Source organism: Diabrotica virgifera, chromosome 1 (assembly GCF_917563875.1).
Source record: "Diabrotica virgifera virgifera chromosome 1, PGI_DIABVI_V3a".
NCBI classification, from domain to species: Eukaryota; Metazoa; Arthropoda; class Insecta; order Coleoptera; family Chrysomelidae; genus Diabrotica; species Diabrotica virgifera.
The window spans coordinates 244300586-244322953 of record NC_065443.1 but is presented as its reverse complement, the minus strand read 5'-3'; the positions used below and the strand labels follow the sequence as shown (position 1 = coordinate 244322953).

Genomic DNA, 22368 nt, shown 5'->3' with positions numbered 1-22368 from the left:
TTGTCATACTCTTCTGATACCTCTAAAGGTGGAAAACTGTGTAATGTAATGTTACTTTATACGTTTATAACGATAATTTCCACCTCCACTCGTTTCATCTCTTTTTGTTTCGCAATGTATGTTTTCCATCTTTTGCGCTATTTTGCCGGTTATTAGCGCGCTCATCACTGTATACGTAATTAAACCTCAACTAATTTCACATATTTTTTGTTTTAGCGATCAGAATTACGTCGCCAGAATATTGCAGAATAATTCAGGTATTGAATATTATTTATTTTAATACTTTCATGATCTAACTATAGGCCATTGAAGACATTTTACCTCCTACACCTCCCTCACCCTCTACCTTTCTTTGAGTACTAGTTGCTCGTTCTCCACGTAATATGTGCCCTAAGTGTGTAGTCTCCTTACTTCCTACATAATCAAAAAGCTCCCTTTCCTGGAAGGGCGCTTTTCTTAGTACTTCCTCATTTCTGACTGTGTCTTTCTTAAACAGTCGGCGCAGACACTATATTTAGAAAACTGTTGGTGTTAGTTGTTAGTGGATCTGTGCTCGTTCATGTTTCCATTCCGTACAAGAGAACAGGCTAAACGTAACACTCAAGCATCTTATAGTAGGGGAGCAAAGTATGCTAAATTTGCAGTCACTCGAGCGTTATGGGGACCTATTGAGTTGTGAAGAGTAGGTCCTAAAACCAAAAAAATTAAGTAAAGTTTTCCATTTTAGTGGGCGCTTGCCATTTTTTAATTTAATTTTCCATTTCCAACAATCGTTTTTTCCGATTATAATTCTATCTATCCATAATTCGAAAAAATGTTTCGAATAAAAGTTACTTATTTTTACGTAAGGATTTCAAATCTGCAATAAAAAATGGGGCCTTCTATTTAAGATTTTAAAGTAACCCCCACCCCACCTCCGTGGGGGATCGTGTTTGGTATCATTCGATAGATTTTTAAAAAATATTGAGCACATATTTTTAGTTTTTCGATCTGTCATTCATTTCGCGACATATTCGCTTTTTTCTTGTGAAACATTGGGACTCACCCATTTCCTTATGCCCGGCTCAAATCGTCAGATTTTTTAAATATACACTCTTTTGCATGTACTTAACTTACCTTATCTTAATCTGACAATTTCGAGTTTTTCTAAGGATAGATTTTTTTTCGGGTCCCCCTTAACGAACTCCCCTGTGCTAAGAGCCAATATATGGTAGAGGTATATCTGCACGGTACCAGGTTTCTCCCCATATGCTAATCCGACGCGCTTGAGTAACTGCAAAAATCCCCGCTTGGGCTCCCCTACCATTTAATCTCAGGTTGAAATCCAATTTGCAATCAGTCAGAAATTTACGAAGTTTCAAAAACGCATTTCTGGCCTGTTCCTTCCTGCTATTTATTTCAATATTAGGGTCCCAACTCTGTTTTAGCAGAAAACCTAAGTATTTTAACTACCTACTTTTCGATTTCTTCTCAAGCGACATTTATATCTTTGCATTTGGGTATTATTTCTACCTAAACTTACGTGCATACTACTACGTGCATTTTGTATAGCGCTTACCCTTTAAATGCATAAAAAAATTGAAAAAAATCAAGATGATAATTTAGAGAACAGACACCAAAAATGCTTCAACTAGAATGAATATAAACTTACGTGCATAGAAATCGGCCCACTTAAAAATTTGGTCATTTTTGATATCTCTTATTTCCTAAACCTGTTGGCCGATTTAAGTGATTTTTTTAATATGTTATAGCCTGATTCTTGTATATTTAGCAATATCGATGTAATAATATTATTGATAAACAGGTAAATTTGTATTGTATACCGGGTGTACGAATCAAACTGTGCTTTTTCTCAAAGTTCGCATCACACTGAGGAATATCCTAGGATTTATACTATACACAACTATAGTTTCAAGTTTTCTTAACATTCTGTTTTTTGATTCATTCGTTTATGTTGGATAATAAAAAAGTTAGGTACTTTAACAACTAGACATGTTCTTCATTAATACACGGAATTTCTAAATAAGTGGGACAAACTTTAAGGGGTAATTCTGCATGAAAAAATAATGACAGTTTGCTTTAAAAACGTATTTTTGCAAATGTTTCATTTCCGAGATATGGGATGTTGAATTTTTTCAGTGTGTGAACACAATGACGATTTATTTATTGCTCTAAAACCAGTTGAGATATGCAAATGAAATTTGGAAGGTTTTAAGAGATAGTTATTGCCGATTTTTTGACATCCTTTGGCGATGCAGTTACCAAGCTATGGCACGTGGAGCCACGAGAGTCAACTGCCTTTTAAAGACCAGTTGTTTGTAACCACCTCTAGTCCATGACTCTTGGTGTTCTAGTCTCAAACAAAAGTATACTTCGTCTACAATGCAGCCCAAAACGCATACGATATTTCTTCATCCATTTGCTCATTTTATAAAGATGATATCTAAGTATATCCTAACTAATTTTCATGACTTACTTCGAATATCACGTTCCAGTGTAACACAAAAAGAGTATCGGATGCTTCATACGATCGTCTCAGTAATGTTAGTAAATTAACAATCAAATAAATTCAAATCCAAACGAAATTTGCATATACATAACTGCTCATCCACCATACGAATAAAATGATTAAAACACGATATTTTACCATGTACAGAACGTAATCAAATATTCCATTCAAAATTATTTTGTACCCCCTATTTGATAAGCATGTTCATTATGTTAATGGTATTATTTATGTAAATAAACAGTGTTTTTATAAATTTTCCTAAATTTCATTAGATTTGTATTGTAAATGCACCCTTTAGTATTTTCCTTTCTTTAAAATAATACAAACAAATGTTAAAAGGTTAAAAACGTTGTGGGTCGACCGTTTTCAGGCCTGACTTATTTACCTGGGATACTATTTAGGTCAGTCAATGAGAGCAAGAACAGGTTATTACCTCCGAATTCTATCCTACTGCATGGATTTTAATGAAATTTTAGGAATAGCCTGAAAATATCTCTTTATTCAAAGTCTACCCTATGCTGATGTGTGCTTTTGTCTTGGGGGCGGTTCCCACCCCTTCTCGGGGGTGGAAAATTTTTTGGTTAAACAACTAAGTTGCTAAAAAACCAAATTTTAAGAAAAACTGTTCTATAATTTTTTTTTCGAAAATTCAATACTTTTTGAGTTATTCGTGGTTGAAAATTGGCTATTTTCATTAAAATATAACACCTTTTCAAACGGTTTTTTGCGAATACCTTAAAAACAATGCATCTAACAAAAAAACTTATATAAAACATTTTTGTAGCTCATAAAAAAAAACAAAGAGATTCGTTCCTTCTTCAATCTTCTAGTTGTAACACAAAAAGAGATATGGTAGGTGAAAAGAGTTTGTTTTTTTGGTGCATGCTCAAAGCAGTGTATTCAACTTGAAATAACAGAGAAACTGTCGATTTTATGTATATAATGCTAGTAATACCTTTTATTGTGCTTGAAAAGTCCTTTCAAATAAGCAATATTAAATGTCGATTACATTCAAACTAAGCGAGATATGCTGCAAAAAATTGATGACTAACAAATTTTAAGAAAAAAATTGAGAAGTGTATTTAACCCCTCACCCGCAAGAATTTAAATGCATCGTTATCCTTCTACAATACATTTTACTACAGTGTCATTTTTATGTTCAAAAAGTTGAGCGGGTTTAAAATAAATGATTTAAAAAAAATAAGATCAAATTATAGAGCGCATATTTAAATTTTCTTAAAAATCTTCTTTTTCTCCATGTACATAACTTGAAAATGATAAGAGATACTGTTTTAAAAAATAAAATCAAAATGGTTTTATGTCTTTGTCTAGAAGAGACCTTCATTTTTGTATGGCATCTTTTTTTTGACATCTCTTATCATTTTCGAGTTACATGGAGAAAAAGGAAGATTTTTAAGAAACTTTAAAAATGCGCTCAATAATTATTTTTCTTATTTATCTTATTTTTTTCAAAAACCATAAAAAGAACACTATAGTAAAATGTATTGTAGAAGGAAAACGATGCATTTAAATTCTTCTGGATGAGCAGTTAAATATATATACTTCTCATTTTTTTCTTAAAATACGTTAGTCATCAAATTTTTTACAGTTTATCTCGCATAGTTTGAACGTAATCGACATTTAATATTACTTATTTTAAAGGTCTTTTCAAGCACAACAAAAGTTGTTAGTAGCATTATACACCTAAAATCGACCGTTTCTCTGTTATTTCAAGTTAAATACACTGATTTGAGCATGCACCAAGAAAACAAGTTTTTTCACTTACCATATCTCTTTTTGTGTTATAACTAGAAGATTTGTAAAGGAAAGAATCTCTTTGTAATTTTATAAGCTACAAAAATATTTTATATAGTTTTTTAGTTAGATGCATAGTTTTTAAGGTATTCGCAAAAAACCGTTTTAAAAGGTGGTATGTTTCAATGAAAATGGCCAATTTTCAACTAGGAATAACTCAAAAAGTATTGAGTTTTCGAAAAAAAATTATAGAACAGTTTTTGCTTAGTATTAGGTTCTCTAGGAACTTCCGTAGTTATTTAAGCAAAAAATTTTCCACCCCCGAGAAGGGGTGGGAACCGCCCCCAAGACAAAAACACACATCGGCATAGGGTAGACTTTGTTTCTTAAGCCATTCCCTACTTACTGTGAAAATATCACGTAAATCGATATAGTAGGATATAATTCGGAATCACATACCCTCATTGACTGCCCTAATTGTATGTCTGTACTACCACTAATGAATGAATATCATTTACGTAGAATATTAATTACTAATTCATTCCAGATATTTAATAAGCATAGATAATTTTATATTTATTTAATATAATAACAGATAATGAAATATTATTTTTATATGGGATTCAGTCACAATTAATTGTAATTACCATTGCATTTTTTCTGATGTTTGTCGTTTGGATTTCCACTCCAGAAAACGTTTAAAAAAAATCCGTAGTGGACAACCAAATGCCAAACATTAAAAAAACATGCAATGCTCATTGCAATACGTTGTGGCCTAATCGCATATAAACGTAGATATCTAATATTTAACTTAGACATGCCACAAGATAACAGTTTCAAAACATTTCTATAACAGATAATGTCATTTTCCCATTTTTTTAATAATTAGGATATGGCTGTCGAAATGAACCGAGGGATTTATTTCAGAAGATCAAATTCCTTACCAGAGAATTAAATCTCAAACGTGGTATGTAATAGATAAGGAAGGTAATCTAAAGACCGATACTGACAACATATTGGAAACCTGGCGAAACTACTATATAAAAATAAGGAGGTACCAGCAGAAAATCAGTGGCCCTCTGACTACCCTAGAGAACCTACTGTCTTACTCGCTGAAGTCAAAGATGCAATTACTAGGTGAAAAATGATTACCAATACTACAGTTACTAGGTGACGAAGGATTACATATCATCCATTCTATCTGTGTCACTGTTTAGAATTCAGGAAAATGGCCATCTGATTGGTGTACCAGATGTGAAAACTACCTCACACTATCAATAATAACTTAATAACAGATGCTAGTAAAATATTGTTGCATATCATCAAAAACAGATTAAAAACCTAATAAAATAATTAAAAACCTATTAAAAACCTCTACATTACCAAATACCTCAGGAACGAGCGGGTTTTGTAAAGGGTAAAGGTACACGGGAACAAATTCAGAACCTGAGACAACTCATTGAAAAGTCTAGAGAATTTCAAGTACCTATGGTTATATGCTTCGTTTACTACCAAAAGGTATTTGATTGTGTAAGCTGGATAAATCTGTAATCCATTTTAATTTTAATAGAAATGGACACACCAATGCACCTGGTGACACTTATTTAAAATCTGTACTAGTCCAAAATAGCAACAGTACTACAAGATCAGAAGTTCTCAAACCAATTCAAGGCCGAGAGAGGTGTTAGACAAGGATGCGTGTAGTCACCTGACTTATTCAATATTTATGGTGAATATGTCATGAGGATGGCTTTAGAAGGATGGGCCGGTGGAGTAACAGAAGCTGGTAGGAAAATCTGCAATTTCAGATTTGCTTATGACACTACACTTATAGCAGCAAATGAGCAAGAAATGTTTGATCTCCTGCGAAGAGTTGAGTTCAAAATCAATAAAGTTGGTCTGAAAATCAATAAAGCTGACAAAAATAATGGTGGTTGACAGATTCCACACTACTCAACTAACATTTTACAGGAATACCAGATAGTAAACAGCTTTGTCTATCTCGGGTCTGGTTTTACTAACGATGGTAACTGTGAATCAGAAGTTCGGACATGTATTGGTATGGAAAAAATGCGATGAGTCACCTAACTAAAGTTTGGAAAGACAGATCTATCTCTCAATATATCGACATGAGACTAGTAAGTGCCCTTGTATTTTCAATATTTCTATTCGGGGCAGAGACTTGGACTCTTCGCGCACGAGAGCGTTAAAATTTTATGCCTTTGAGATGTGGTGCTGAAGAAGAACGCTTGTTAGAATACCTTGTACAGCTCATAGGATAAACGTTTTCATTTTAAACCAACTCGAGATTAAAAAAGGCTGTCCACAATATGTCTGCAACGAATTCTGCAATTCTTCAGTCACGTGGTTCGCAGAGGTGACGATAGTTTGGAAACATTAATTGTTTCTGGAAACGTTCCTGGGAGAAGATCAAGAGGACGATCACCAACTAGATGGTCCGATCAAATTAAGAATTCAACTGGAAACTCATTCTGGTAAGCTCTTAGAGCAGCTGAAGATAGAGACGAATAGAAAAAAATTGGTAGGGATATTGAAAGAAATAACGATCCTCAGTAATGAGGAAACGACATGAGAGAGATATGAGGTATATTAGCGATGTTTCCGTAATATTCCAAACAGTTCTACAATTTTGCCATCTTCTTATTTCTTATTTATTTAGATGCTCTTTGCAATAACTTCACATTTACTAATTGATAATTGGACCTTAGGATGCATGCTTTTCATTTTAATCTTTAGCCGTTATTACTTTTTTTAGTTGGTGGCCTCTTTTGTTTGGTATAATTGTATACCTACTTATTAATCAACAGTAGGTAATAAATTCTTTTTGCCAGCAAATCCTACTCTTAATCTTTTTTTGAAGTTATACTTATTTAGGCACGAGGGTGAATTTTCACATTCCCCGGCGCATGCGCACACGGACAGTATGGTATTAAATAGTCGCTACATCTTTTAAGTTATGTAGCGCAAATAAGGTGTGCGTGAAAAGAATATATTATTAGTATTTTTAGTAAATATAGAAATATCATAAATGGTTAAAATCACAAAACGCATATGATAAAACCAAATACCACCAAGAATTAATCAAATATAAAAAAATGTTAAAAAAAAATGAGAACAATACCTGGGAACAGAGATTTGGGAAGTGGAATGGCATCTAGGTGGAAGCAGATCCTCAGAAGCTTGGAGGTTCATTCGAAATCTAAGAAATGAAAACAGAAATAATACAAACCTTCAAATGATTGATTTAAAGAAATGGAAAACCCACTACAAAGAAGAAATTCAAGAAAATAGACAGGAATACATAAATACATCACCAAAACACTAAAATTTAAATGGTCAAGTCGTAGAATTAAATGACGAATTCGTTGAGAGAATCATTAAATCACTAAAAAATAAAAAAGCATGTGGTCTAGAAGGAATCCCAGCGGAACTTATAAAAAATGGAACTGCAAAATTGATCAAACTAATAACCATAATTTTCAACAACTACACAAATGGAGAAAACATACCAGAAAATTGGAAAACAGGATGGATAACCCCAATACACAAAAAGGGTAACAAGAAAGACTGCCAGAACTATCTCTGTATTACTGTAACCAGCACCCTTAGCAGATTATATGGGAAAACTCTAATAGAAAATGAATATGCACCTTTAGATATCGAACAACAAGCAGGATTCCGAGCAGGAAGATCCTGTATCGACCACATCTTCACGATCAACCAACTCAACGAAAAAAAGTAGCCAGAGACAGAGAAATACATCTAATATTCGTCGATCTAACTAAGGCATATGATACCGTACCACTTTGTAATTTATGGCAAGTCCTGGAAAAATCCCCTATTAATATAACTTTAATAAAAGCAGTGCAACAATTCTATAAAAATATCCAAGCAAACATAAAAATCAACAGCAGATTATCCAATAGCTTCAGGTGAATAATGGACTACGACAGGGATGCAGCTTATCGTCAATACTGTTTAAAACCTATATAAATGAGGTCTTGAATAAGTGGCGGAAATCGTGTTCTGGAATGGGGATACAGCTAAACGACGACTCAACACTATACACACTGCATTTTGCTGACGATCAGGTGGTGATTGCCTAGGATAAAGATGATCTAATATTTATGACAAACCGGCTGTTTCGAGAATACAAAAAATGGGGCCTATACGTTAATATGAAGAAAACCAAATATATGTGTACAGGAGGACAGAAAAGTGAGTTACAACTAGAGGATGAGAAGCCTGCTATTATGCTTATAACAGAATCCTGGCTTAAACCACATATACCTAATTCTATCATAGATGTACAAGGTTATACTATATTCCGCAACGACCGGCTTTCGACTGGAGGTGGAGTATGCATTTATGTGTTAGATTCTGTTTTTTCTCAATTTACAGTAACTGTTTTACCTTCCAATATTCCTGGCTTCGAGGCAATATGTCTTCTCTTTCATAATAAACACTTATCTTTTACGATTTGCTGTGTTTACAGACCGCCTGATACTGCTTATAATAATTATGTTCAACTTATTAATTTTTTATCCGTTCTAGCTTCAACTTACAAAAACCTAATTATTGCCGGTGACTTCAATCATAGAGATTTAAAATGGCCACATCCTGTACCTCAAAATGCTTCATCTAGACTTCTTCTTGATTTTGTACAAGATTCACATCTCCAACAAATCGTTACTGAACCAACTCGTTTCCGTTCTGGGCAGCAACCCTCCATCTTGGATTTAATTATTACTTCGGATAATGATTTAATAAACAATCTAGAATACTATCCCCCTTTTGCTAAATCCGATCATGCAATTCTTCAGTTCCAAATGCAGTTAATTCTTGTTACTGATCCAAAAAAACTATACTCATCAAGATATTTTATTGATTATAGAGGTATTAATCATGATGTGTCACTGGTTGACTGGGCTTCCGCCCTGTCGTTACCAAATGTACAGGAAAACTGGAATATTTTTCATGAACAATGTAGCAACATCATAAAAAAGAATACAAGCTCAAGACTTATAACTACATTTCTTTCTAAACCCTGGATTAATTGGGATATTCAAAGACTGATTAAGAGAAAGAAAGCTCTTTGGCAAAAGTATCAAAGATCACGTTTGGAGAATGATTTTGTTACGCATAGGAAAGTTGCCAATCTATTGAAAACAAAAATTTGCAATGCTAGGAGAAACTATGAAAAAAATATTATAGACAGCAATAATCCAAAGAAGTTTTATAAGTATATTAGAACTTCCATAAACACAAAAGTTTCTGTTCCTCAATTAAAAACAGACTCAGGTGATATTACAAATGATGATTTGAAAGTGGCTACAACTTTTGCTAGGAGCTTTTACGGATCTTTTACTTTAGAACCTGATGGCCCGCTCCCAGACTTACATTATGAACCCGTAAATCATAGTTCTATTACCTCAGTAGAATTTTCTCCTGATGATATTTTTAAAAAACTTAAAGAACTTGACACCAACAAATCTCCAGGACCAGATAATCTTTCTCCTACTTTCTTGAAATCATGTGCAAATGCTCTTAAATATCCACTCCATTTGCTTATGGAACAATCATTCCACTCTGCTACTCTGCCACTTATTTGGAAAGAAGCACGGGTGAAACCAATCTTTAAGAAAGGAGATAAACTCGACCCCAAAAATTATAGGCCTGTTAGTCTCACTCCAGTTATATCCAAAGTTATGGAATCAATTATTGTGGATAATTTACACATATTTTTGAACCAGCATCAAATAATCCCGAACGAACAACATGGCTTTACCAGTGGAAGATCGGTTGTTACCAACTTGTTATGTTGCCTAAATGACTGGACTGCCGAAGTAGATATGGGACAGGATATTGATATTATCTACTTAGATTTTAGCAAGGCTTTCGATAAAGTTCCAAGGGAAAGGCTTTTGAAAAAATTAAACAGGATTGGTATTCGCGGGCAACTGTTAAACTGGATTTCAGCCTTCTTAAGTGAAAGAAAATTTTCAGTAAGAATACAGCCTTCAAGTAGCCCCCTATATGACGTGATAAGTGGAGTCCCCCAAGGATCTGTTTTAGGGCCACTACTGTTTAATATATTTACATCGGAGCTAAAATACATCATTTCATCAAAGTTTTCGGTTTATGCGGATGACACAAAGCTGTACAACAATCCTAAAATAAACTCTCAGTGTTTGCAAAAAGACTTGGACAGCATTTCTCGATGGTGTACTGACTGGTTGCTACCGCTTAATATAGAAAAATGTGTCGTTCTTCATCTCGGCAAGAATAACCCTCGGTTAAATTATTTTATTAACGGCACCGTTTTAAAAAAGACCGATTGTCACTCTGATCTCGGCGTGTTAATAGACTCACAATTGTCCTGGACTCCTCAAACGTTGCAACAGTGTAATAAAGCCAATCGCATGGTATATCTTATTAGTAAAGTTTTTTCGTCCTGTGACAGTCGAACCTTAGCAAAATTGTATAAAACTTATGTGAGACCTATATTAGAATTTGCTAATTCAGTGTGGTGTCCGGTTCTTCAGCGTGATGTAAATATGCTGGAAAATGTACAGCGACGAGTAACACGGATCCCGTATTCATTGGTGCGTCCCTCATATGAAGATCGTTTAAGGATCATGGATTTAGTTCCATTATCCGCCCGCAGACTTAGAGGCGACTTAATTACAACATTCAATTCATTTCATTACGAAACTTCTTCACTCAGAAATTTCTTTACAATAAATACAGATGAGCGGTTAAGAGGCCATCCCAGAAAGCTAAGAAGAGAACTCTGCAGAACCAACATCAGGTTAAACTTTTTATCAAATAGGGTTGTTTATGCTTGGAATTCATTACCGGCTTATGTCGCTATGGCTCCTAGTACAAATAGTTTTAAGAATAGACTCGATAATAATTGATTGTATTTTTAATTTAATTATATGTAAATCAGCATAAGTGTAAAACAGCTAAGTACCAAAATTTGTTTAGCTTTTAGAGTATAATAGGATTCTAATCCTCTATTCTTATTGAATGTTAATAATAATAATAATAATAATGATATGGTTATCGAGCGAAGCTCTGATTATGTATACCTTGGAACGAGAATCCGACAAAGTGGAAGGACAGAATTCGAAATAGAGGAACGAATTATGAAAGGAAAGAAGGTAATAGGAGCTTTGAACTCACTACTTTGGTCAAAAACCATATCAAAAGAAAAGAAAACACAGCTTTATAATAGCATCTTTAAAAGCGTGGTACTGTATGGATGTGAAACCTGGCAACTGAATAAGCGAACAGAACAGAAGTGGCTCGCACTGGAAATGGACTTCTGGCAAAGATCGGCCTGCATCTCCAGACTCTCACATATAACGAATGAACGAGTGCGAGATATTACGAATAGAAAAACAAACATAATTGAAGAAGTCCAACAAAAACAACTTTTTTGGTATGGTCATGTACAAAAAATGGAGGAACATAGACTCCCAAAGCTAATAATGGAATGGCAACCCCCGGAAAGAAGGAAAAGGGGCAGACCGAAAACAACCTGGATAAGTGGAATCCAGAAAGCCATGTCTGAGAGAGATCTCCGACCAGGAGATTGGACAGATCGACGCGGCTGGAGAATAGGAACCGGAAGGCGCAGGACGCTATAAACCGGTGTTATATATATAGTAAATATATTTATTATAATTTTTATGTCTGTAGTCCGTGGATTTGTTTTCCTCCTAATAAGTATTATTGAAAATGTTTACTTTCATTTAAAGTATCTGTCACTGAGATTGCAATTATGTCCGAGAAATGATCCACTGAATACAAAAGCCGTGGTGTGATCGGTAGAGCATTCGCCTAGGGATCGAGAGGTCCCCTGTTCAAATCATGACAAAGTCATATCCTTTTTTTATTTTAATTTTTGGTATTCTTTTTGTTCTTTCTAAAATTAGTTTAATATTTAAATACAATATAAAAAAACTGTTTAAAGTAGATAGGTATATTGATTTCGTTGAAATCATAATATGAAGTTAGATTATATTGTAATAGAAGTGTAACTTCTTAAAGGGGTGATACACACGCGAGTAAGTACGCGAACTTATGGCTCGATGACCTTTTTCGCACGTGTATCACTGCAAGTACGCGTACTTTAAGTCCGCCGAGTAAGTACGCCATCGATCCAACAAGTTTGAAATCTTACTCGTAACCCGTACGTGTATCACTGCCACGAGCCGTGAGCCTCGAGCCATCATGTTATTGCGTTTAAAATTACACTTATATTTTCACTAATTAAGCAAATTGTCTAGAAATAATTCCATCGTTTATTGTTGAAAGGAGACAAGTTATATTTTATAAGTTTTGAGAAAACCGTAAAACACTATTTTAAGCTATACCTACTAAATTATTTTTGATTATTTGGTTTTGAGTAACCTAATTATTTATAGGCTGTTCTATCCTCCTGATGAAAATATTACCCTTTTATCTATGATATTTTGTTTGTTACTCACACTTTTCGATTTCGTCTTTTTTTATTAGTATTAAAAATATATAACACGATAGGATGCGATACGAAGTATATAAAGCGCGTGATACACACGCAAACTTTAAGTACGCGTGTTTAAAGATCGCGGACTTACTCGGCTCGCCGTCGGTGATACACGGCAGACTGAAAGTACGCGGTTTTAAAGATCGCGGCCGCCGTCGGTGGTTTGTGCTATTTAGGAATTTTATCGTATTATATATTTCGTATCGTATCCTATCGTGTTATATATTTTTAATACTAATAAAGAACACGAAATTGAAAAGTGTGGGTAACAAACACAATATCATAGACAAGAGGGTAATATTCTCATCAGGAGGATAAAACAACCTATAAATAATTAGGTTTACTTAAAAACAAATAATCAAAAATAATTTAGTATAGCTTAAAATAGTGTTTAACGGTTTTCTCAAAACTTATAAAATGTAACTTGTCTCATTTCAACAATAAACGATTGAATTATTTCTAGGCAATTTGCTTAATTAGTGAAAATGTAAGTGTAACTTTAAACGCAATAACATGATGGCTCGAGGCTCGCGGCTCGTGGCAGTGATACACGTACGGGTTACGAGTAAGATTTCAAACTTGTTGGATCGACGGCGTACTTACTCGGCGGACTTAAAGTACGCGTACTGACTGTGATACAGGCGCGAAAAAGGTCATCGAGCCATAAGTTCGCGTACCTACTCGCGTGTGTATCACCCCTTTAATACGATAAAATTCCTAAATAGCACAAACCACCGACGGCGACCGCGATCTTTAAAACCGCGTACTTTAAGTCTGCCGTGTATCACCGACGGCGAGCCGAGTAAGTCCGCGATCTTTAAACCCGCGTACTTAAAGTTTGCGTGTGTATCACCCGCTTTACGTGCGTACAAAGTGCACACACATTCTTTTTTTTTTCATTAGTAGAGTAAGCGGTCGAGTACACTAGTATATTTTTAGCCGAACTAATCTACATGGTAAAGCAGCTGTTTTCACACAAATTGAAAATAGCTGTAGAGTCCTACACTTAAAAGCACGAATTACCGAGGTAAAGGGGTGGGAAGCACGTGGGTGACTTACTTTACCAACATGCAATCTTACTCTACTCTACTATAATGTAGTAAATCTAGTACTCTATTCAACCAATTACGTTTTTATTAGTAGAACTGTAGGGAGAGTTAGTACTTGCCAAGATTACTGTAATACAGAAAACAAGGCTTAACGTCTACGTAGACGTAACTTATGCGTCGCGTAGTCGCTGTGTTTATGACGTACAATGGATGCGAGTTAGGTAGGAGACAAGAGGTTGAAGGGCGAGATCCCGGCTCCTGAAAACTTGAACTTTTTGTCTAAGGAGAGAAACCCGAACAAAAAATCAAACAGAACAATGGACCTGCCTCCTATTATATTATGATCTGTTAATGTAGCAAAAATGGACTGAAAATATCAAACCACAACAGCAACTAAAGAAAGCTATGATTTTTGTACGTGGAATGGGGGAAGAGTAAGAGATACAATAAAAGAAATATTAAAATAAACTAAGAAACAAAATATACACCTAATAGTAAAAACGGAAACAAAGAAAAAGTCAAGGAACATAAAATCTAGGCAAATATGTAGACATTATACAGAGGAGTAAAAAAAGAATAACACGCATAAAGAGGAGTGTTGGTACTAATAAATATTATATGGTAATAAATAAACCTAAAATAACGTAAAATATTATTTTTTGGTACCTATCTAGTTTGGATTCAACGAGAATGCCAGAATAGAAGAAAAAGAGAAGTACTACGAATCATTAGATAAAGTAGATGAAATAAAATATAAAGAAAATAGAAAGAGACGTATCCTACAATACAATATTAAACCAAAGTTAACGTATGAGTCAGAAGTATAGTAATTAACCAAAAAATATAACGCCAAACTATTTAGTACTGGAATTGACTTTTGGAAGAGAGTTGGGAGAGGAACTCGGTTAGAACACCTAGGAAGTGACGATATTAGGAGACAAATGGGAGTACAAGGAAATATAATATATGACGTAAAAAAGAGTAACTTCCATGATACGGACACCTCAAAAAAAAGAAAGCAGAATTCTCAAAAAGATATTAGGTCAGACCTTCACAGAGAAAGCAAAACAAGGAAGAGTGGCAGTAACGTAGATGAAGTACATATACAACCAGAATACCAAAATAGAAAGAAATGGCGATTAGCAATTGAGAGGCGTATTAAGGTATGAAAACTGTTTTAGTTTATATATAATTTTTATTATTTGTAATAGTTTTTCCCTTTAGTTTTTGGAATAATTTTATATTTAACAATAATCTATATTATTAAAATAATTTTAAAATATTTCATACACACTTAAACTGCAAAAATTTCTATATAATATAAAATATATTATAAATATTTGGTATTGTAACTGATTACATAAGCCATGTGCATTTCCTGCACTTTTAGATTTAATTTATTGTGCATATTGTGTATGATATTTCAGTATAAATAGCTAAAAATTCCATTTATTATATAAACTTTTTCAGTAATGTTATTTTAATTATGCAGTTTTAAGTATCAGTGACAATAATTTGTATCTTCCTATTTTTAAAGCCACTAGAGAAATTATTTTCCATTCTGTTTATGTATATAAATTGTTTATTTCTAATATCTCGCTAAAATGAAAAGCAGTATATACACTGGTCCAAAAATTAACGCTTCACCTTAAAAGTTGGTTATTTTTGATGTCTCGAATTTCGTAAAACTGTTCTCCGATTTAAGCACGGGTAAAATGATCCGTATGCGCTCCTATGGTAAATATAAAATTCTTGTTTGCCAAAAATGTTTAACAACTACCTCTTAAAACCCACCAAATTTCATTTGTATATCTCAACCGGTTTAAGAGCAATAAATTTATTATAAATAAATCGTCAGTTGGTAAGAAAAATTTCACTACATCGCATTTCGGAAACGAAGAATTTATGGACATACGTTCATGAAGCAAGCTGTCATTATTTTTTCATACAGATTTACCCATTAAAGTTTGTCATACTTATTTAAAACAGCCTTATTGATGAAAAACGTGGCTAATTGTTAAAATACCTAACCTTTTTTATTATCCAACATAAGCGACTGAATAAAAAACAAAATGTTAAGAAATCCTAAGACCATATGTAGTTGAGCTTTAATTTTAGTTTTTTTTTTTAAGTTAAAATATATACCCGGTATACAATGACAATTTACCTTCTAGCAACAATATTATTACAGAGATATTGTTAAAGAATAAAGCTAAAACATACTAAAAAATTACTTATCTCGGACAACAGGTTCAGGAAATTCGAGACATAAAATATTACCCATTTTTAAGATAATGCTTTAATTTCTTGGAGAAGTGTAGATTTGCTTCTTAACAAAAGTTTACTCTTTTCAAAAAATTTGTACCTATTCAAGATTACTAAATTAATCGATTGCGACATGTTAAAGTCAAATTTTTAACGATTCGTGTATTTTGCAATATAGGTACCGAGTGACTTCTAACTAGTTCTAACTACATAGGATATAGACTACACTCAGTTTATTTGTCGACTGAACAAAATATCACCATCATCACGTAGCGCTACAACCCTGGGTGGGTCCTGGATGAGTGTACAACTTTTTTCCAATTTGTTCGGTCTTCCATCAACCTAGGGTCAAATGGAATGTTCATTTTCCGGAGATCTGCTTGGATGTTATCTCTACATAGCATTCTGGGGCGCCCGAGTGGTCGTTTACCCGTAGGAATCTCCCCCCATACCAGTTTTACAAGTCTCTCAACGGTGTCATCGTTGCGTGCTTTTAATTCGATATTAGTTCTGATCCTATATTGGTTTGTGTTATGTAGTGTCGTGGTGAGGTTCGAAGTATTTTTCGTTCAAAACGTCTGAGCTTTTCTTCGTTTGTTTTGGTCATGGTCCACGTTTCGCATCTGTATGTTAGTACAGGTCTAACGATGGATTTATAGATTTTGATCTTGGAACTTCTTGAAAGATTTTTTGATTTTATGTCCAGTGCGAATAGACAGCGATTTGTTGATTGGATTCTGTATTTTATTCCTTAAGTAATTAGTAATTAATAAAATAAAAATGTATACCATTTTACTTCATCTTTCTTAATAATTAATAATTAATAATTATTTCAGCTGTGATTAAGGCCCCCAGATACTTAAAACGTTGTACTCTTTCGAAATTGAAGTTATTGACCGTCACGTTTTGTCCTATCCTTTCTCTTCATGTTGTTCTATTTATACACATATATTTCGTCTTCTCATCATTAATCGACAGCTCTACTTAACTTGCTGCTCCTTCCACCTTGTTGAAAATGTCTTTTATGGATAGGATGGAGTCTCCAACGAGATCAATGTCATCTGCGTATGCTAGTATGCTTGGGACCTTGCACCGATAGCAGTTCTGTTTTTATTTCGGTTAACATCATGGCTTTCTCTAATACAAGGTTAAAAAGTAGAAGAGATAACAATAGTGGACTGGACAAAATATGTCTTAATAAAATGTTACTTTGAAAGAAGATACAGCGTGTTAAACTAACGTGTAAGAATGTAAAATCCTTCGAATGAATGATATTTACAGAGAAAACTTCACAAACAAATGGAGGCTTCTTCTTCTTAAAGTTCCATCTCCTAGCGGGGGTTGGATATCATAATGGCTATGGTAAATTTGTTGGCTGCTGCTCTGAACAGTTGTAATGAACTACAGTTAAACCATTCTCTAAGGTTCCTCAGCCAGGAGATGCGTCTTCTTCCTATGCTTCTTTTTCCTTGGATCCTTCCTTGCATAATAACTCTCAGCAGCTCATATTTCTCTCCCCTGGTAATGTGACCAAAATATTCTAGTTTTCTTGTTTTTATACTGTTCATAATTTCTAACTCCTTATTTAAACGTCGTAGCACTCGTTGAACCCACTGAATTTTCAACATTCTTCTGTAACACCACATTTCGAACGCTACTATTTTTCTTATATGTTGCCTTTTCAATGTCCAAGCTTCCATTCTGTATAGTAATATAGAAAATATGTAGCATCTTAGAGCACTCAATCTGAGAGGCAACTGAAGGTCTTTGTTTGTAAGCAGTGTCTTCATTTTTATAAATGCTTGCCTTGCAGTTTCAATTCGGACTTTAATTTCTTTGCTTTGGTCATTTTTGTCATCAACTTAGGTTCCCAGATATTTGTATGTCTTTACTTTTTCTATTTGGGTTTGCTCCAGTATTAACCTTTCATTTCCATGTTGTGTTTTTGAGACAATCATAAATTTAGTTTTTTTCTGGTTTGAGCATCTTTGAGAGAGGACATTAAATGCAAACAATGCCTCTCTTGTTTCAAGTCCTTTGCGGAACCCAAATTGGGTATCATCCATATCATTTTCTAGCTTTCTGTATAATCTTCCATGAATCACCTTTAGAAATATTTTGAGGGTATGGCTTATTAGTGATATTGCCCTATGGTCTGAACAATCTTTGGCATATATTGTTTTAGGTATTGTTACAAAGGTGAACACCAACCATTCCTGAGGTATTTTTCCGGTTTTATATACTTCATTAAACAGATCCAGTAGTACAGGTAGAGTTTCATCGTCTAGACATTTCAGTAATTCTGCAGGTATTTTGTCTGGACCTACAGTTTTTCCGTTTTTTGCGTTTCGTATTGCTTGTTCGATTTCCTCCATTATGATCTCTGGTCCCGTTTCGCTATCGATTTCTTCCGGTTCTTGTCTATTATCCTCAAACAGATCTGTTATGTATGCCTTCCACTTTTTTAATTTCTCTTTGACTTCTATAATAATTTTTCCATTTATGTCTTTAAGAAGGCCATCTTTCTTTTTTCGCTGTGTATTTGTGATTTCCTTTATTTTCTTATGCATATTAAAGCTATCATGTTTTTTAGAATATTCCTCTATTTCACTGCATTGATTTGTCAGCCAGGTGGATTTGGCCTCTTTTATTTTCTTTATTATTAACCTCTGTATTTCTTTGTATTTTGCCTTATTCCTGCCTTTATGTTTTCTTCTTTCCTCCATTAACTCTAGGATTTCTGAAGTCACCATCTCTGTTTGGAGGCGCAGATACATTAAAATATAATTATGTAGAATTGTATATATTTTACCTTAATTTTTAACACTCCTGTATATATTTTTTCTTTAATTATTTTTACAAAACACGAAACCAGTGTCCGTCGACGCTCTTAGGGACAGATGCGTGGCGAATCTAATCGACGGGTAGTTTAGTGAGAAGATTGTGTTTATTTTCTATCGCCCTTAAGACATAAAGATAAACAAGTAGCCGGCTTGACTAATTTTTATAGTTTTCGTTTATTGGAAAAAGTCGGTACATACTTTGATCCAATTTTAATAGATTGGTTCTCAGAGGAAACGGAAAAGGGAGATTAGATGTAAGAGAATTTGTTTTAGCGTAGGGGTACGAGAGTCAGTCGATTTTTAGATTCGAATGAAAGAGGCTGTATTTGGCGATAATCGAAATGACGCGAATAAGACGAAACTTATGTATTGACAAGCTGGTCATATATTAAGTAGATAAACGCGATTATTTCAAAGACATTTTATTTTGTGAGAACTCGTAAAATTTTAGTCGCAATTACACAAACACTTTTACATTTCGTCAGTTTAATAGTATCTATAATTTGGTTATCTATTTTATTAATTAAAACTATTAAATATCACACGGACTTTTATTACGATTGCCTTTAATGAATCCTACAATTATATAAAAATATAATACAAAATCTAGCCAGATATATAAAGCCAATGGGAGAAAATATATTCGGGAAAGTCCGAATGGAAGAAGGTCTGTAGGACTGCCTAGAAAAATTTGGAAATATACAGTCAGAGAAGATTTAGAGAAAATGGGAGTGAGACAATGGAAAATAGTGGCACAGGACCGATAAACATGGAAGGCGGTAAAGGCAGTAAAGGCTCACGAAGAGTTGTAACGCCATTGATGATGATGATGAGTTGGAGAGAATGCAAACATCGTTTTTGTAAAAATTTTTACATCTTAGTATGAACACCTGATTATGCTATTACATTGGAAACAGGAAGAGTCAAAACTTCTTTCACTATTTCCAATCGTCTCATCAAACTATCGCAAATGCATTATTTAAAACCTGCATCCTCTTACTTTTTTCTGCGCCAGCTTCAACTTATTTTTATAAATAATTCCATAAATAAGCACAGATACAACTGGATCTTACAGATTAAGCAGTATTTTCAAATTTTAGACTATAAACTCCCTTGCCAGAGTAACATTTCTTATTGGCTGCTGAAATACACGAAAATAATTTTAAAAAAATATAAGAATATGCTTCATCATAAAGGCATGCAAGCAGTTTCCTACCAACATTCTCAACCATTTACAAAGATTTATCCGTAGATATCACAGTACAGCAATATCTAGAATTTCAAATTTCCACAGGATACATTCGTACCATGGCGCAACTTAGAACATAATCATTATGTGTTAAAATTCACCTACGAGTATAATGGTATCATATATTTATTATTTTATTATATTTGACTATCTAATATTTGTCCTATTTGCAACACAAACAAGGAAACTCTTGAACATTTACAATTTGACTGTCCCATTTACAGTTCAATGAAGCCGGATAATATGGCCCCTCTTAACAATTGTACCGACCTTAGTGGTTGTCTTACTGATGTTGTTATAATGTTTGTAAAAGCAATTTTAGTATACATTTGGAATATTCTAAAACTTTTAAACTCTTTTAAGTATTTAAGTTTTACTGCTTTAACAACTATTCTAAAACAACTGTTACAATATTAGTTGTTTTCAATAAATATGCTTCAGTTTCACATTTATTTAGTTAATGTTTACTAAATTCAGTTAATGAAAGTCTTATCTTTTTGTTACATTTTTAACTACTTATATACTAGACTGGTTCACTGCCATTCATTGGTTGATATAATTTGTACATATTCTAAACTCATTATAAAGCTGTAGTTTTTAAAACAATAAATGTCTATTTATCTATAAATCTGTCACATGCTGCCTTTCTCCATTTCTCAAATAATTGTGACTTATGGTTGGGGAGCCCAAGCAGGGATTTTTGCAGTTACTCGAGTGCGTCAGATTATCATATGGAGAGAAACCTGGTACCCTGCAGATGTACCTCTACCATATATTGGCTCTTAACACAGGGGAGTTCGTTAAGGGGGGCCCGAAAAAAAAATATATCCTTAAAAATACTCGAAATTATCAGATTAAGATAAGGTAAGTTAAGTACATGCAAAAGAGTGCATAATTCAAAAACCTGACGATTTGAGCCGGGCGTAAGGCAATGGGTGAGTCCCAAAATTTCACAAGAAAAAAGCGAAAATTTCGAGAAATAAATGACAGATCGGAAAACTAAAAAATATCTGCTCAATATTTTTTGAAAATCTATCGAATGATACCAAACACGACTTTCCACGGAGAGGGGTGGGGGGTAAATATAATATTTTAATTACGAATCCCGCGGTATTTCACGAAATTAACATCAAATCGAAAAACTATAAAATACACTTATTCAATATTTTTTTTAAATCTATCGAATGGCACTAAACACGACCCCCCTACGGAGGTGAGGCGGGGGTTATTTTAAAATCTTAAATAGAAGCCCCCATTTTTTATTGCAGACTTGGATTCCTTACGTAAAAATAAGTAACTTTTATTCGAAACATTTTTTCAAATTATGGATAGATGGCGTTATAATTGGAAAAAACGATTGTTGGAAATGGAAAATTAAATTAAAAAATGGCAAGCGCCCACTAAAACGGAAAACTTTACTTAACTTTCTTTGGTTTTAGGATCTACTCTTCACAACCCAGTAGGTCTTCATAACGCTCGAGTGACTGCACATTCAGCATACTTTGCTCCCCTACCATTTAGCATACTTTGCACATTAGCATTTAAATTGAAAAACTAATGGTAGCATTAAAAAAAATTAAGAGTACAGTAAACTATTAAGCTTGCTTAGTTTTGATGCGAGAAACTTTTATACAAAAATTAACTACAGCTCTTTTAAATATTTCAAAAAATATTAAAGAATTTTTCCCGATAATTGTTACACTTTTGGGTTATTTCACGTTGAAATATTCGATTTTTAATTTGACGAGGAAGAACATAAATTTCGTGAGCTACAACCCTTGTTCTACTGGGTTTACAGAGTTCATACATACACCATTTTTTGTTCGTTTTTTATAAGCTACATTTTATGGTAGGAATATTTTTTTCAACAAAATACTTAATTTTGGGTTATTTGAGAATACCTGTCTTAAAGCGTGTTTTTTTTGTTGAAAAAAATACATTTTTACCCTCAAATAATTTCAAAAAACTCAATAGAACAGAAGTTGCTTAGAATTGGACAGTTTATCCATTTCCGGAATTATTTTGCACGCATGTATTTTTATCTCTGAGAAGGGGTGACTTTTACCCCCGAAGTAAAAGCCACCAAAGGCATAAGTCCAACAGTGAAGTGGATGGTAAGCGGAACCTAAATCCAAATTTTC

General features: G+C 33.7%; 1 protein-coding gene across 3 annotated transcripts in view; it reads left to right on the top strand.

Annotated features, from left to right (window-relative positions):
• The window catches only part of LOC126883113 (Ig-like and fibronectin type-III domain-containing protein 2), a 1605319-nt gene that overhangs the window by 193978 nt on the left and 1388973 nt on the right, over positions 1 to 22368 (top strand). For all 3 annotated transcript variants that reach the window (XM_050648382.1, XM_050648360.1, XM_050648367.1), the window contains exon 2: positions 217 to 257. The gene's annotated coding sequence lies outside the window, so the exon portion shown is untranslated. The remainder of the gene's footprint in view (positions 1 to 216; positions 258 to 22368) is intronic.